The sequence below is a fragment of the Peromyscus maniculatus genome, chromosome X (assembly GCF_049852395.1).
Source record: "Peromyscus maniculatus bairdii isolate BWxNUB_F1_BW_parent chromosome X, HU_Pman_BW_mat_3.1, whole genome shotgun sequence".
In the NCBI taxonomy this organism is placed as follows: domain Eukaryota; kingdom Metazoa; phylum Chordata; class Mammalia; order Rodentia; family Cricetidae; genus Peromyscus; species Peromyscus maniculatus.
Genome location: NC_134875.1, coordinates 47,240,245 through 47,255,423, shown reverse-complemented (window position 1 = coordinate 47,255,423; position 15,179 = coordinate 47,240,245). Strand labels below are relative to the sequence as shown.

Here is a 15,179-nt window from a genome sequence, read left to right as displayed (position 1 = left end):
ATTATTTTCCCCAACTATTATGGTCTGCCTCAGGCAGCTTAGCTATTAAACAACTGTTGCTTATGCTTTCCAAAATGCCCTTGGAAAAGGGCTGTTGGCCTAGGAAGACAAGGGCTGTGACTGACACTTTTCTTTTTAGAGAGTTGCCTGACAGTCATATACTGACAGGTCTCTAGGGATAGGTTTATTTAGAGTGATCTACAATCCTTCTGCTCCCTCCAGTGGATGCCAGGTGCTGACTTTTCACAGATACTGTAGCAACAGGGCTTTTGGCTTTCAGTGTTGCTGTGGGCTGGCTAAGGGAGCTAGGAATAGGACATGCTAAAACGCTGCAAAACTTGCTAGTCTTCCTGATAGTCAGTGGCTTTACTTGGATAAATTCATCTCTGATTGTTGGACACTTTTGGCTCATCTCTAGAGTTTTGAAAAAAAAGTCGATTTTAAGGAAATTCTCCAGGTCTTGGTGCTATTTTGTAAGAGTGGATTTTCAGAAGTCCGGACTCTGTCATTTTGAAAGTGTTTTAGAACTTTTTAACTTGTCATGTGTGAGAATTGGGGAAATGGCACAGTTCATTCCCATGGCTTCTGCTTGGGAACATCAAAAGAAATAAACCCCAATAATTCTAAGCAGAATGAAGTTTAAGGAACACAGGAGCTTCTGGATAGCTTGTGGGATTTAGAACACGTTTTATTCTTCATTAGATTCCTGATATTTTGCAAAATGCCTGACATAAGGATGATGCTAAATATGTATTTTAAAATATTCTCATTTTTGTTTGACAATTTCATACACATACACAATGTATTTTGTTTTTATGTGTTCTCTACTCCCCTTCCCCACACAAATTCTCCTCCCACTTCATGTTCTTTTGTTTTTTCTCTTTCTTTTAAATTACTCAGAGTCCAGTTAGTGCTACATGAATGTCCATGGGTTTGAGGTCCCCCACATTACCATCGGAGCATGGGTAACTCATCAGGAGCCAAACTGCTGACGAAAACTGACTCTCCCCTCCCCAATTGCCAACAGCTCCTCAGCTAGGGGTGGGGCCATATGAATCCTTCCGCAGTTTATGCTGGAATGTTCACTGGTTTGATTTTGTGCACATCTTACACAGGCAACCACAGCTGCTGTGAGCTTAAGAATACACTTTTTAGAAAAAAAATAAATGATTGAGTAAATATCTGTGTTGCCAGACCCATCATAGAACCCTCTTTCCAAAGTCGTTATTCCTTAGACTATGAAGGAAGCTATGCTAGGTAGCTAAGATACTTCTCCTAGGAATCACAACTAGGAACAACTCTTAGAATAGGGGTATTACCAAATGCCCAGCTCTCATAAGGTGCAAGATACTGAGATTTGTCACACACATCAGCTCACGGGAACAGCAGATATTGATATCACACTCATTTTACAGATGATGCCAATGGTGCTAAGAGACATTTGTTGCTAGGTGGTAGAGCCAGAACAAATAGATAGCTAGTCTGGGTGACTTCCTGAGCTAAGCTCACAAATACTGTGTCCTCTGACAATCAATGAATGGGTAGTATGGTCTGAGAAACACAGAAAGATGTGTTTCTTCACATCTTGCTTGCAGACTTTGTCACACTGATTGAAATGCCCACATCACTTACTGCTGTGGGAGAAGCATCAACGTTTTACTGACGTATATAGATAGTATAGATAGTGATCGTATATGAGGCATTTAAATAGTGTCAAACATTTCCAGTTAGCATATTATATTAGCCAGTTAAGGGACCCGCCTGCCAGTAAAGCCCAGAAATGATCAGGCCTCTGAGTCGCTTGTAGGAAAGGTGAAAACAGAGGGGCCTACCTAAGGACATAGAAAAGGTACCAAAGAGCTGAGTCACCTCACTTCGCTTGGTGCCAGATTTGCATACCGTCCATCTTTCCAAACAGTGCACATCTTTTCAACACAAATATTTTTGGCCTTCACTGCCATTGTCCTCCTGCCCCTTTGGAATGCCTCGTTCCCCAACAATGTTAGGCAATGGCTGCAATTTATTATACATGTGTCTGATATACTACCACAGAACTCTTAGAAAGTCTTGGCTTTCCCCCTTTGACAGTAAGCTCCTCTTGTTCAATTACCTTTCTGAGACAGGGTCTCACTATGGAGCTCAAGCCAGCTGGAACTCACCACGGTGACTTTCCTGCCTCTGCTTCTCCCATGCTGGGATTACAGTTGTGAACCATCATGCCTGGCTTAAGTTTGCTTGCTTGCTTGCTTCCTTCCTTCTTTTTAAAATTTAATTTTACTAGCATACTTGTGCAGCCAGTGTCTCCTTTCACCTTTACATGGGCTCCGGAGAGCAATCCCAGGTGGTCAGGCTTACATGACTAGGGAGCGCTTCAACAACTGAGCCATCTCAGCAGCCCTTAGGCTCTGTTTAAGCCAGTGCTTCTCAACCTTCCTGATGCTGCGACCCTTGAATACAGTTCCTCCTGCTGTGTGACCCCAACCCTAACATTGTTTTCATTGCTACTTCATAATTGTGATTTTGCTACTGTTATGAATTGGAATGTAAATATCTGGGTTTGCTGATCATTTTAGACGACTCCTGGGAAAGGGTCCTTTAACCCACAAAGGGATCACTATCACCAGGTTGAGAACTGCTGCTCTAAGTGGAGTGATGTGATTACTTTTTGCCTTTTGCAGGGGTACTCCTTGGCAGGAAAGATGCAAAATTGGATTGGCAAGAGTTCATCCCTTGCTCAGACAACTGGGAAGTTTCCTCACTTTCTTCTTAGCAGAATTCCAACTTCATTTATGAAGGGAGAACCATCTCCCTAGCCCCTTACCAAGCCTCTCGTCTCTGACTTTTGTTTCTACAGCTGTCTAAATAGTCAGTTGGCTTTAATGGCACATTTACCCGCTGACCCCATGGCTCAACAGAATTTGATTTGCTTATTGCAAGAGGTGCATACGGGACTCTCAACAAGTATTTAAACCCACTCCAGCCCACTGCTGACTAGTGCTTGTGGGAGGAGCATGACCTGGGAGACTTGGGGTGATTTCCAGCCTGCAAGAGCCATATTACTAGAAGACTATTAACAGGGCAAACACCTGTGTGCTAAGATGCTTGCAGAAGCCACACAGAGGGTAGACAGTCTAGATCCCCAGATGGCTGGCTCTTATAGATCATTAAGGCCACTCCCCTCTCCAAATTCAAGGATTATTTTGCCAAGTAAAGGTTAGAGAAAAGCTCTTGCATATTTTATCTCATATTACCATTTTATAAGAGAAAGGGCTAAAATGAAAGACACTCGTTAGTGTGGATCCATATAATGGCTTTGGGAAAATCTCACAGCTTTGTCATGGGAACTTAGTACATTCATTAGAAAGGGGAAGATTTATGCAGTATGAAAAGGAAACAGCATAGGATATTCCAAAGCAGGAAAAATCAGCAGGCACCCAAGTCCCAAGGAAGGGCTGGAGAAAATCATGAAATTAGAGTATGGCACTTCCTTCTGGAAGCCTTCCTTGATTTCTCCAGCCACATTCCTCCTTAAGCCCAGATCACTTCGCTTCTTCCCGCTGGTCTCCATGCTGTCCTTGTTCTGTGACTTGGTCTTTCTATCTGACTGGTAAGCTGCTGAGGGAAGGAACACTGTCACATGTGCCATTTCAAATCTCAGCATGCTTTGTGGCACTTATGGCACTTGACAATGTGAGGCAGTTTCCCCCCTCTTCTCCCTGTTAAAATTCCGACACAAATGATCAGAAGGCTTTTCCCCTTGGCCACTCAAGCACATAACTCATAAAGCACATGCCCCTGCCAAGTCCTCCAAGATGCAGACACCATTTCTCTTTTCATCTCAATTCTGTAGTCCCTCAAGGCATTTCTCTATCAGTAGTCATAATAGTCAGAGACAAAATATGCACAGCGTTTCCTGTGCTTTGGGTACTTTTAAAAGCTCTTTATATGGGCAGATGGTCCCTGATTCATGATGCTTGGACTTCTCATGCTACAAAAGCAATATGCACTCAGTATAAATTGTACTTCAAATTTAAAAGTTTGTCGCTGTGCATTTGAGGCCAGTCTCAGGTATATTAGTGAAGCCAGTTCTCAGCCTGTGGGTCGTGACCCCCTTTTGGGAAGTCAAACAACCCTTTCACAGGGATGGCATGTCAGATGTCCTGCATATCAGATATTTACATCATGATTCATAACAGTAGCAAAATTACAGCTATGAAGTAGCAACGAACATAATGTTATGGTTGGGGGTCACCACATGATGAACTGTATTAAAGGGTTGCAGCATTAGGAAGGTTGAGAAGCACTGGATTAGTGACTTCCATGCCAGTTAGGACCAAAGAGTGAGACATTTCCTCCAAGAACCAAAATAAATAAAAGAATGAATAAAAGGAACTACAAATCTGAACTTTTTCTTGGGCTAGGCATATGCTATCTGATTCCCTTTGGTGCTAATGGGCAGTGACAGTAGCATGAAGGGAAACAATGATTCTCTACAGTGGATGAGGTTGCTAAACTAGGGTGTACAGAGGTTCCAAATACAAGGTATTTGCAGTCTACAGCAGACTCACGAGCATGGAAGCCCATTGGAAGTGGAGGCAAAGCTACTATTATATACCTAGGAAGTTGGTACTATTTTAACAGCCAGTTACAGAGAAGGTAACTGAGGTCCAGAGAGGTGAAATAATAATAATAATAGCCATAACTAACATGTCAGTGCCTACTGTGCACCGCACTGTAGCAAGTGCTGGTTGAAGAAGAAAGAGTTAGGGACAGACTTCTCTGAGTATTCAGTTTCCACCGTCCGAAGAGGCCACGGAAAGTGGGGGGAATTTCCTAGTAGAGCAGAGGACCTGGCCTCAGTGGGCTCTTGAGAGGTGAGCCAGGTGGTGAGACAGAACAAGTCAGCAGGCATGGAGCTTGCATGGGCTCTGTCAGGAATAGACAGTAAGTCCTCAGTCCATCCTGTGGCCTGCCTGTCACAGAGCCTGTAAGAAAGCAAAGAAGAAAGAAGGAAGGAAGGAAGAAAGAAGAAAGGAAGGAAGAAAGGAAGGAAGGAAGGAAGGAAGGAAGAAGAAAGGAAGGAAGGAAGAAAGGAGAAAGGAAGGAAGGACCAAACCTCTATCTGGATAAAAAATGTTAGCCTCACGTTGAACCATCTCACTGGTTATTTTCAAATGACTTTAAATCATTGGTGATGAACATAAAATGCAATAGAAGAGACCGGAAGGAAGGGTTCTTTGAGAGGTGCTGAACAGCCAGAAGTTTGTGAAGTAGTGCAGTTGGTATTCCTTGATTCATCGATAAACTTTTTTCTCTTGTTATTCCCTAAACAATTGGGCCTAACAACTTTAAGTAGCACTTACATTGTATTCAGTATGTTTAGCAAACTGAGGATGACTTAAAGTATATATGATATCATGCAAAGAATGGAGAACTTTTTGTAGGAGACTTGAGCACCCGAGGGTTTGGGTCTCCAAGGAGGATCAGTGGCTAAACAGAGCTCCCTGTTCTCTGAAGTTACTGTGGTGAATTGTCTTTGAATGCTTATAAAACAAATGAACTTTGTAGCAGATACAAATATTTCTTTCTTTACTTTGAAAATAGTAATATTTGAGAGGGGAGACTTAGTGATCCTCTTCTCCGGGGGGTGGGGGGGGAGATGAAGGTCAGCTAGGCAGTGATGGTGCACACCTTTAATCTCAGCACTCAGGAGGCAGAAGCAGGCAGATCTCTGAGATTGAGGCCAGCCTGGTCTACAGAGCAAGTTCCAGGACAGCCAGAGCTACACAGAGAAACCCTGTCTCTTAAAACAAAACAAACAAACAAACAAACAAGAAGAGTAACCTCTTTTTTTTCAGTAATTGGCTACATACTAAAATGGGCCAGGCTTTCACTGTATCAGAGATCAGCTCTGCAAAAGACAGTTTATGAACAATGGGGGTGTTTGAAAACTGGCCCAGTGGAAATGATCCAAGATGCAATGACTTTTGTTTGCTTTGTGGCTCCCAACCAAGCTGTGCTCCGGAAGGCAATCAATGACAATGCAAATTGAGAAATACACTCTAGGGCAGTTGTTCTCAACCTTCCTAATCCTGTGACCCTTGAATACAGTTCTTCATGTTGTGGTGACCCCCAACCATAAAATTCTTTTGCTACTATATCATAACTGTATTTTTGCTACTGTTATGAATCGTAACATAAATATGTGTGTTTTCCAATGGTTTTAGGCTACCCCCTGGGAAAGGGTCTTTTTTTGCTCAGGGGTCATAACCCCCAGGTTGAGAACCACTACTCTAGAACTTCCTTTAACCACAGCAGTGAGCTTGCCTTCTTATCTCAGCATTGCTGAGCTATTTTGTACAAAGCTGGCTGTGCTGTTGCCATTCGCTTGCAGAGTTGATCCTGGATCTGGGCTGCTAGTTTAAAGGGAAAAACAGATACAGGCTCATAAGAGACATCAATAGGAAAATACACTTCCCATGTCAACCTAGACCTGAACCCCACTAATGGAAGAAAGTGGGGCTGGAAGCTGAAAACTATATCCAAACATATTTTTAAGTATATATTTTTGTTTGAAAATAATTACGCACAGTGGTCAGTATTCGCTCAATGGCATTCTCTTCCAGATACTCTAATTCTCTTGTGTGGGGTATGATAGATGGACTTCGAAAGGAATTGTAACAGCTGGATTACATCCTATACATGGTTTCTGCTAGACATGAGATGGCAAGCAGGGGGTGGTGGGAGGAAATTCCTTCTCTGAAAGGGCCTTCTGAAATGAAAGGGGAGCCTGTATTGGAAAGTTTCTCAGCAGGGAGGGAGCGGGTGACAGTATATGAAAGCCAGGGAAGAGGAGAGCCTCACAGTTGAGTAAAGCCATGCAAGAATTCATATAGGGCACATGGTCAGGGTCAGGGGCACCTGGGAACTGCAACCCTACTGGCTTAAGTCGGGAAGCTGGAAGGAGAAATCCTTTGAAGAATAAACATACCAAAGCAGAGAACTGTAAACCAGCGGTCAAGCTAATACCACAGACCCAGCAGGGAGCTGGGAATTGATGAGAACCAAAGTCATAACCGATCCTGGTGGCATGTCTTAGACAGCTGGCTGTTCTTTGAGGACTGTAGCACCAAGCCCAATGCTGGGAGGATACAAGGGCGTCTAGTGCTGAGAAGCCCCAGTTCAGTCCCATTTCTGCCTCTCCCCCAGGACCAGATGCGTTTTAGAACTCCAAAGATTGTTAACTTTTAGAACAATAACATGTTGTTTGTACCATAGGTCAGGTAATTCCCAGTGGTAAGGCAGCACTCATCATTACATTTGCCAAGCTTAACATATGCACATCAGGATGTCCAGTTAAATACAAATTTCAGATGACTGAAAAATAATGATCTTTAATAAATGTATTGATAGACCTCAATTTACAACTTTCCAAGCCAGGTGTGATGGTCTACTCTATAATTCCAGCACTCAGGAGATTGAGGCAGGAAGATTGCCAGGAGTTCAAGGCCAGCCTGGGCTACTTATGAGTTTGAGGTTAGCCTGGCCTACGGACTGAGGCCTCGTATCAACAAAAACTCTACAAAACTTCATGTCTAATTTATGAATTTTTACCTGTAGGATAGTGTGAAGGCTGTACACATTCAATGGGAAGCATATTGTGAATTTGAAAATTCTGTCTTTCTGGAGCATTCCCTATGTGGTCTGAAACTTTTATGATGCTGAAGAGTAGTGGAACCACAGCTGTCAGTTAGTCCCATGGTCACAACTGCAAGTGATGTTGCTAAGCTGGGATGGTCTACAGGTTAGCTGCAGTAAGTAAATGTAGCTTTGACCTACACTTTGAACTGGCCATGGATTTATCAGGACAACCTGTCCTAAGTGGAGGGGCATCTATAATGAACTTTTAGTCTGACTTGATCTCTGATTTGTAGTAGAACTCAAAACCAAGTCTTTGGGTTTGAGTCTTTTTCTATGTAATGGTGTTGCCTTCCTTACAGGACTGTTATGACAGTCATATAGATTATGGGTGGGAAGTACTTTACAATGCTCTCAGCGTCGGACAGATGGATGCATCTTTGCTCACTTACAGAATAATACAAGATGCTGGCCTAAAGCATTCTTCTAATGATACTGTTGCAAAGTTATGGCCATAGTCTTTACTTTATAATCAGATGGAAAGACCTGGTGTTCAAATGATAGCCTCTTTGCAGAATGACCTGGGGCAATTTACTTACTGTTTCTGGCCTTCAGTTTCCCTATCTGCAAAATGAGGATTATAAAGCCACCCATATCTTAGTGTCATTACGAGGATTAAGAGAGTTAATTCAATTGCCAGGCAAGTAAGAAACAAGCATTTTTTTTAATTGTGGATTATTACGAGGATTAAATGAGCCTTTCACTCAATACAGGGTAGTTATTTTCATCATTATTGTTGCTGTGAAATAGATGGAGGATTTTTGCTTCCTATATATACATATATAGATATATAGCATTGAGGTGATGAGATGTATGATTTAACCAAGTCATGCTTAGACATAATTTGTATGCACTATGTTTGCTTCCATTATCAGTCCCTCTGTACATTCTGTGGATGTGTCCTGTTATGCTAATTATCGGCTTTGAATTCTGGAAAGGAGTTTTGTGGGGATGGCAAAAGAGAGAAAAAGATGGCGAGGTACGCGAGTGCTATTGTACTGGAAAAGTACATCCAATTGGAGTCAGCACACTCCTTATTGTAGTCAGATCCTATGAAAGCCCTCTAATAATTGAATTCTGGAATGGAAAGCTGGATTGTTATGCAAGATGCATCATAGAGGACGGCGGGTAACTTGGTAGCTAACAGAGAGAAATTTTTGTTGTGAGAGACTGGGAAATCAGGCCGGCAGAAAAGATGGCTTGAGAAGCTGAGGTATCTCAGGGCTGCTTTTCAAGCTGGGATGAAGGACTGCATGAGTAGGTTTTTCACTCAAAGTAAAAACTAGAGGCCATCTGTCTCTTGGAACCCTTCTTTCTCTTAGGAGTTTTCTTTCCCCTCGCTTTTCCTTAACAACTCTAAGTATTCCCTGCTTAAGCAAACAAACAACTTGCAGGGTGGACGGGGTCATCTGTTCAGACTCGTAAGACAGCAGTGGACTGTGGCTCCTGTGTGTTTAGTGCAACCCAGGAACAGCAGGACCTTGGCTCTTTTGTCCTCCCAGCCATCCCACTCACTTCTCCACCGTTTCAGTCAGTCACAGTCTCCTTCTCTGCTACAGATAGGAGGGATTTTTTTTTTTAATTTAAGAAAATTTTTATTAATTTCACATACCAACCACAGATGCCCCTCTCTTCCCTCCTCCTACTCCCCCTTAGCCTTACCACCTCCAATCCACCCTCCTTGCCCTCCTCTGAAAAGGGAAGGCCTCCCATGGGGAGTCAGCAAAGCCTGGTACATTCAGTTGAGGCAGGTCCAAGCCCCTCCCCCCTGCATCAAGGCTGAGCAAGGTGTCCCACCATAGGTAATGGGCTCCAGAAAGCCAGCTTATGCACCAGGGATAGATTCTGCTCCCACTGCCAGGGGTTCCACAAACAGATCAAGCTACACAACTGTCTCCCGTATGCAGGCTCCACAGCTGTCAGTCTAAAGTTTGTGAGTTCCTATGAGCTTGGTTCAGTTGTTACTGTAGATTCAGATAGGAGAGATTTTTAATGCTTGGAAGGCTTCTAAGAAGCCACTTTCCAGTTTGGAGATGTCTAAGAAGCCACTTTCCAGTTTGAAGATGTGGCTGAGGAGTAGTAGTATGCACAATGCCTTGATTCCAGTCCTCAGCACTGGAAAAAAATAACCTTCCTGTCTGCTTTCTGTCTACACTATACCAAAAACAGTTCACTTAAGCAAGCAACCTTTATTAAGAACCTACATCACCGAAAACCAATAGTATCCTAATTGGGACACAGTCATCATGACTCATGCGGCCAGAATCTAATTCCCGAAGCAGAGTCCTAACATTGCAACAATCAGACTCCTGCCTCCCAGGATGGGATTCCAGGGGAGGGACAGCACTCCAAGGAAGACAGGAAACTTTCTAACGGTTGAAGCAGAGAGGTAAACTCAGCTGAGCCCATTGTCTCTGCAGCTGAAAAGAGGATCCAATTATCTGGAATTCCATGGGAGTGATCATTTCTGCTGAGTATGGGGACCATGAGGTCCTTGGTGGCTTGATTTTTTTTTTAAAACAAAGTATCCTAATCTGTGCCTTTTTTCTTCCTTTTAGGGACCAACCTTGTGGTTGGCTTCCTCCTCCCTCCTTTCCTTTTTCCCTTCAGGGCTGATGAATTCTTGAATGCTAGGCTAATGCTCTACCAATCACTTAATTCTCCAGCCTCAGTAGTAGTGAATTACTGAGAACTTGACCATGGGCCAGGTGCTTTACAATTATTCACTCCTTTCATTCCTAATTCTCCCAATGATGACTCCAAGAGGACACATTATTTTAGTTGTACTAATGAAGAAATTGTGACAGAAACACGTGGCTTGTCTAAGTGCTGAGAACCGAGTCTTGAAACCAAAATTGGCCTCATCACATCATTACTACTCTAACTTAGGGGTCATTTGAATATAAGAGCCTATGGACCAAATCCAGCCTGTTATGATTACTTCTTTTTAAAAGTAAAGTTTGCAGAAGTAAATCCATGCCCATTTCATTACATTATACCTAAGGTTTCTTTTGTATTAGGGTGGCAGAGGTGAGGATCACAAGAGAAAATGTGGCCTACAACATCAAAAATATACTTGTTTTCTGGTCATGCGATAACCACTATACTACACAGTCTCTAGTGTGTAGGCTCTGAGTGAGACAGACCTGAAGTTAAATTCGGGTTTTGCCCCTTCTTAACAGTATGTGCTTGACAAATTCTTTTACATTTTCATGTCTCAGTTTATTTGTATAATTGTCTCTGAGTTGCTGTATGAGAGTCTACATATGAAAGTTCCTAAGATCCTGCCTGGTTGCCTGGCACATAGTACATTCTTTCAAATTGACAGTTAAAGTATTTTCAGTAGCAATGAGGACAGTTAGAATATAGTTCTGTCCCTGGCACATAATGAGTGTTCACTTGAATACCAGTTATCTGGATTTGTCCTTTTCTTGTTACTGTTTGCTTTTCTAGGGATGTGAGTTGCTGAGGAAAAGACTGAAGTTTATTTACAGTTAGAAGTAGAAGTGTAAGAGCGGGGGAGTCAATGGGAGTTTGGTCTGGGTAGGGAATTATCAGCAGGAGTCCTACTGTGGACCAAGCTTTTGAATGCTTTGAGCCTGAGAGATATAGGCTGGAGGTGTGGTATATATGGGAGGACAGACTCTTCAGCTCCAAGTTCATCATTGTCTTTATTCTTCAGTCCTTGTGTGGCACATGAATGGACTCTGACTCCATCTTGAAAGATGTGAACATTTCAGAAACATTCCAGTGTATGCTGATGGCTGCGTTCTCTAAGTTCCTGTAGCAACTGCAGAGAACAAATGAGTGGGTTATTTTTGTTCCTAGTTGTGCTTGGTTGGTTTCCCTAATGAGACTCCAAATTTCTTTAGGCTGAGATGCCTTCTATCCCCCTCCTGTTTAGAAGAGCTTTACTGGTATTAAATAATAATAAAGAGGGCTAGGAGGGTAACTGAGTGGTGGAGCACGGGTGTGCAAGAAGGCTGGGGGGGCTTGATGCCCTGTACCCAAACAAACATCGAAGGGGCGCATGGTTATTTGTGATGTGTGTTTAGGTGGGTTTCTGTCTGTCAGGGGGTTACCTAAAATAAAGAGATAATAAGTTTGAGAAGTAAGGTCTTTCTGAAATAAAGAGAGTAATTTGATTAAATGACAGAAAAAGTGAGAAAAAGAAAAAATACCAAGAGGGGAAAAAATGGCAGGACACTGGATAGGGGAGCCTTCTGTGGGGCGGGGTGTGCCTCTTAATTGTTTAGATGGAATGAGCATGATGAAAATCCCCGCTGCTATAGAGGCACATCTTTGGGTGGCAGCGATGCTGCTAACAATCCTTTTCTCGTGTCTCTGTGGAAGTCAGCCTTCTAATTTCAAGATGAGCTACTTCACGAACAACTCAATTATTGCCAGTGTCTGAGAAGAGATAGTTTGCTTTTTATATTCTATTTGGAGCTCTCCTATATCCAAATGGGATACGTACTTCCTGTAAGAGATAACAATGACCCTCAAGTAAATTCTTGGCTTTCCTGATGCTCTTGTATGGAAAGCCTATGGGCTTGCAACAGGAATTCTTGGCAAGTAAGGCTACAAGAGAGTTAAGACCAAGCAGCCAAAGGGAGTGAGTGAATTTTCTCTGAAGTTAGCTTTGTTCTGCAGGATGTAACATTGAGTTGAATTTGTTTCAGATGAATATCAGAGGTGTATATACAACTGCTCTGCACCACCTGGAGTTCCTTGGCTTGACTGAGGTTGTCCTCTATGATTCTGAAGATGAAATAAGAAAACGGGCAGCTGGACCTGACAAACTCAAAATTCCTGGCTTCTTCGAGGTATTGTATCCTCCCTCCCATTTTGCTTACAGCCCAGATAATTTATTTGGTACATTAAGTCAGTTGTAATGATATTTCTTAATTAGCATGCCACGAAGTCATTGTGCTCAAAGCCTTTAGAAACTTACTTTAATGCTGTTCTTGGGGTTCCATCTACATGACCCCCATATTAATGAAATGGTGGTCAGCAATGGAGCAGGATCAGATTAGTGTATCAGAAGGCTCACTCTTTAGAGCCTGGAAAATAGGTTGGCCAAACAAGTGAGAGTAAGGTGATGAAGCACCTGGAGGCAGGAGAACTGAGTAGAAGTTCCTTTTGACTATCCAGGTGACAACCGGGGCTCAAAAGAAGGGATGGCAATGCAATATTGGGAAGTCGAAGATGAAGAGTGGAAGTTTATTCATAAAGATGATACCTCTGTTAGTAAATGATACAGGGGAATCTGGAGATTTGGGAGGCTGAGTTTCAGACTGATATGGATAAGTTCATTTTAGTTATGATGATCTACTGTCCTGAACATTGGTATTTCAGCTCTAAAACTTGGGATAATCTGGGAAAAACAGGATGAGCTGGTCATATAAGCTGAGTACATGTTGAATTTGAGATGTCTCCATACAGTGCCCATCAGGTGGTCGGGCATGTAGATGTGGTGTGTGGGTAGAGGGGACAACAGAGTCTGGAGAGGCAGTTTGAGAGTTGCTTGCATAGAGATGGTAGTTGACACCCCAGATCTGGGTACCATAATTATGGGAAGACGTGTAATATGACATTGTAACTACCTCAGATCCTTTGTGAAATGAAAAGCAGTGCAAAGGAATGAATAAAGTAAGAGGAAAGCATAAATGGAAAAACAAGCAGTAGGCTGGAGTTTGAGGAATGCCTACCTAGACAGAGAACAAACGGGTAATAGAATATATGAGAACAGGAGAGGGGCAGTTGAGGGAGGAAAGAAATCAGCAGGAGAGGAACAAAGGCTTGGGGGAGGTGAGGGGACAAACCAATCAACAAAAACAATGCATGAAAACTGCATAATGGAACCCATCACTTTGTATATTGACTTAAAAAAACTAATTAAAAAAATAAATCTGGCCGGGCGGTGGTGGCGCACGCCTTTAATCCCAGCACTCGGGAGGCAGAGGCAGGCGGATCTCCATGAGTTCGAGGCCAGCCTGGGCTACCAAGTGAGTTCCAGGAAAAGGCGCAAAGCTACACAGAGAAACCCTGTCTCGAAAAAAAAAAAAAAAAAAAATAAATCTGATACTGTGGCAGAAGAAATCGAAATAGTTTGGTGCCTGAAAATATAGCTTGGGCTAGAGTGCTATCCTACGTTTTGGGGCTTTGGGTTTAATCCCCAGCACCACAAACAACAAAGAGAACAATGTATTAGAATATGACAGTGTGTCATATTAGTAACTGCGGGGGTTGATACTGAGGATTGGTGACAGGTTGTTGTGATTAAGAAAATAATATTCTTATTTTATTTTATTTTTCGAGACAGGGTTTCTCTCTGTAGCTTTGCGCCTTTCCTGGAACTCACTTGGTAGCCCAGGCTGGCCTCGAACTTACAGAGATCCACTTGGCTCTGCCTCCCAAGTGCTGGGATTAAAGGCGTGAGCCACCACTGCCCCGCCAAGAAAATAATATTCTATAGCTCAGAAAGATGGCATAGTCCTATAACCATAAAAATCAGTCTGGGACAGGAAGATGTAGAGTTCAAGAGTATCTTCAGCTACATAGTAAATTTGAAGCCAGCTTGAGCTACATGAGACCTTGTCTTAAAAAATGTAAAAGCACTGGGGAGGCAGAGGAAGGTGGATCTCTGAGTTCAATACCTGCCTGTCTACAGAGTGAATTCCAAGGCAGCCAGAGCCAAACCAACCAACTAACCAACCAACCAACCAACCAAACAAACAAACAAGCAAGCAAACAAACAAAAAACAAAGAACCATAAAAACAAAGCAATGTATACAGAGGCTTTACCAAACCACATAGAAGAAAAGTTGTAGAAAAAAATATACAGAGAACCTAGAGACCTTGGTACTCATTCATCTGGTTGAACCTGAAATAGGAACATTGCAGAAAGGGGAAAAAAGAATGAAGGAGAAGGGGGCTCTGAAATGTGTCCCTGAGACTTTAATATGTCATCTTGATGGGGGCCTGTGGTTTTTGAAAGGTGTTTCTTTGCTATGGCCACAGAGAATGAATGCAAACAAACTGAGCTGTGTTGGGACAAGGACTAGAAAAAAAACCCAGATCTCCTGTCCCGTTGCATCACATTTTGCAGGCTTTACAAATTCCTTGTTGTTTCCTTGTGAATCTTCCTAACTGCTCTGTGCTAAAGTCCAATAAATCAGTCAACAGCTAAAGAGATTCATGAGAGAAAACATGTGTTTACCTAAAAAGTAAATACAGAAAAACACTCCTAAACCAAATAGTACAGTGGGGATTTGGAGCAAATTATCAGTCTTTTATCACTAAGAATCCATGAAACCATTAGATATGGATGACTGCTCATGCTCTGGTCTGGTTTTTATCATCTTGTTCCTTCGAGATCAACAAAAAACTTCAATATCCTATAATAAGCCAAGGCTGTACACATCAGACCGCCCACTTCCTTACAGTGGGACTGATACGCTAACTTCACAGGGTTCATA

General features: G+C 42.5%; 1 protein-coding gene across 1 annotated transcript in view; it reads right to left on the bottom strand.

The window, feature by feature from the left end:
• Trpc5 (transient receptor potential cation channel subfamily C member 5) overlaps positions 1–15,179 on the bottom strand; it is a 260,467-nt gene that overhangs the window by 61,813 nt on the left and 183,475 nt on the right. The gene's annotated exons all lie outside the window — the stretch shown is intronic.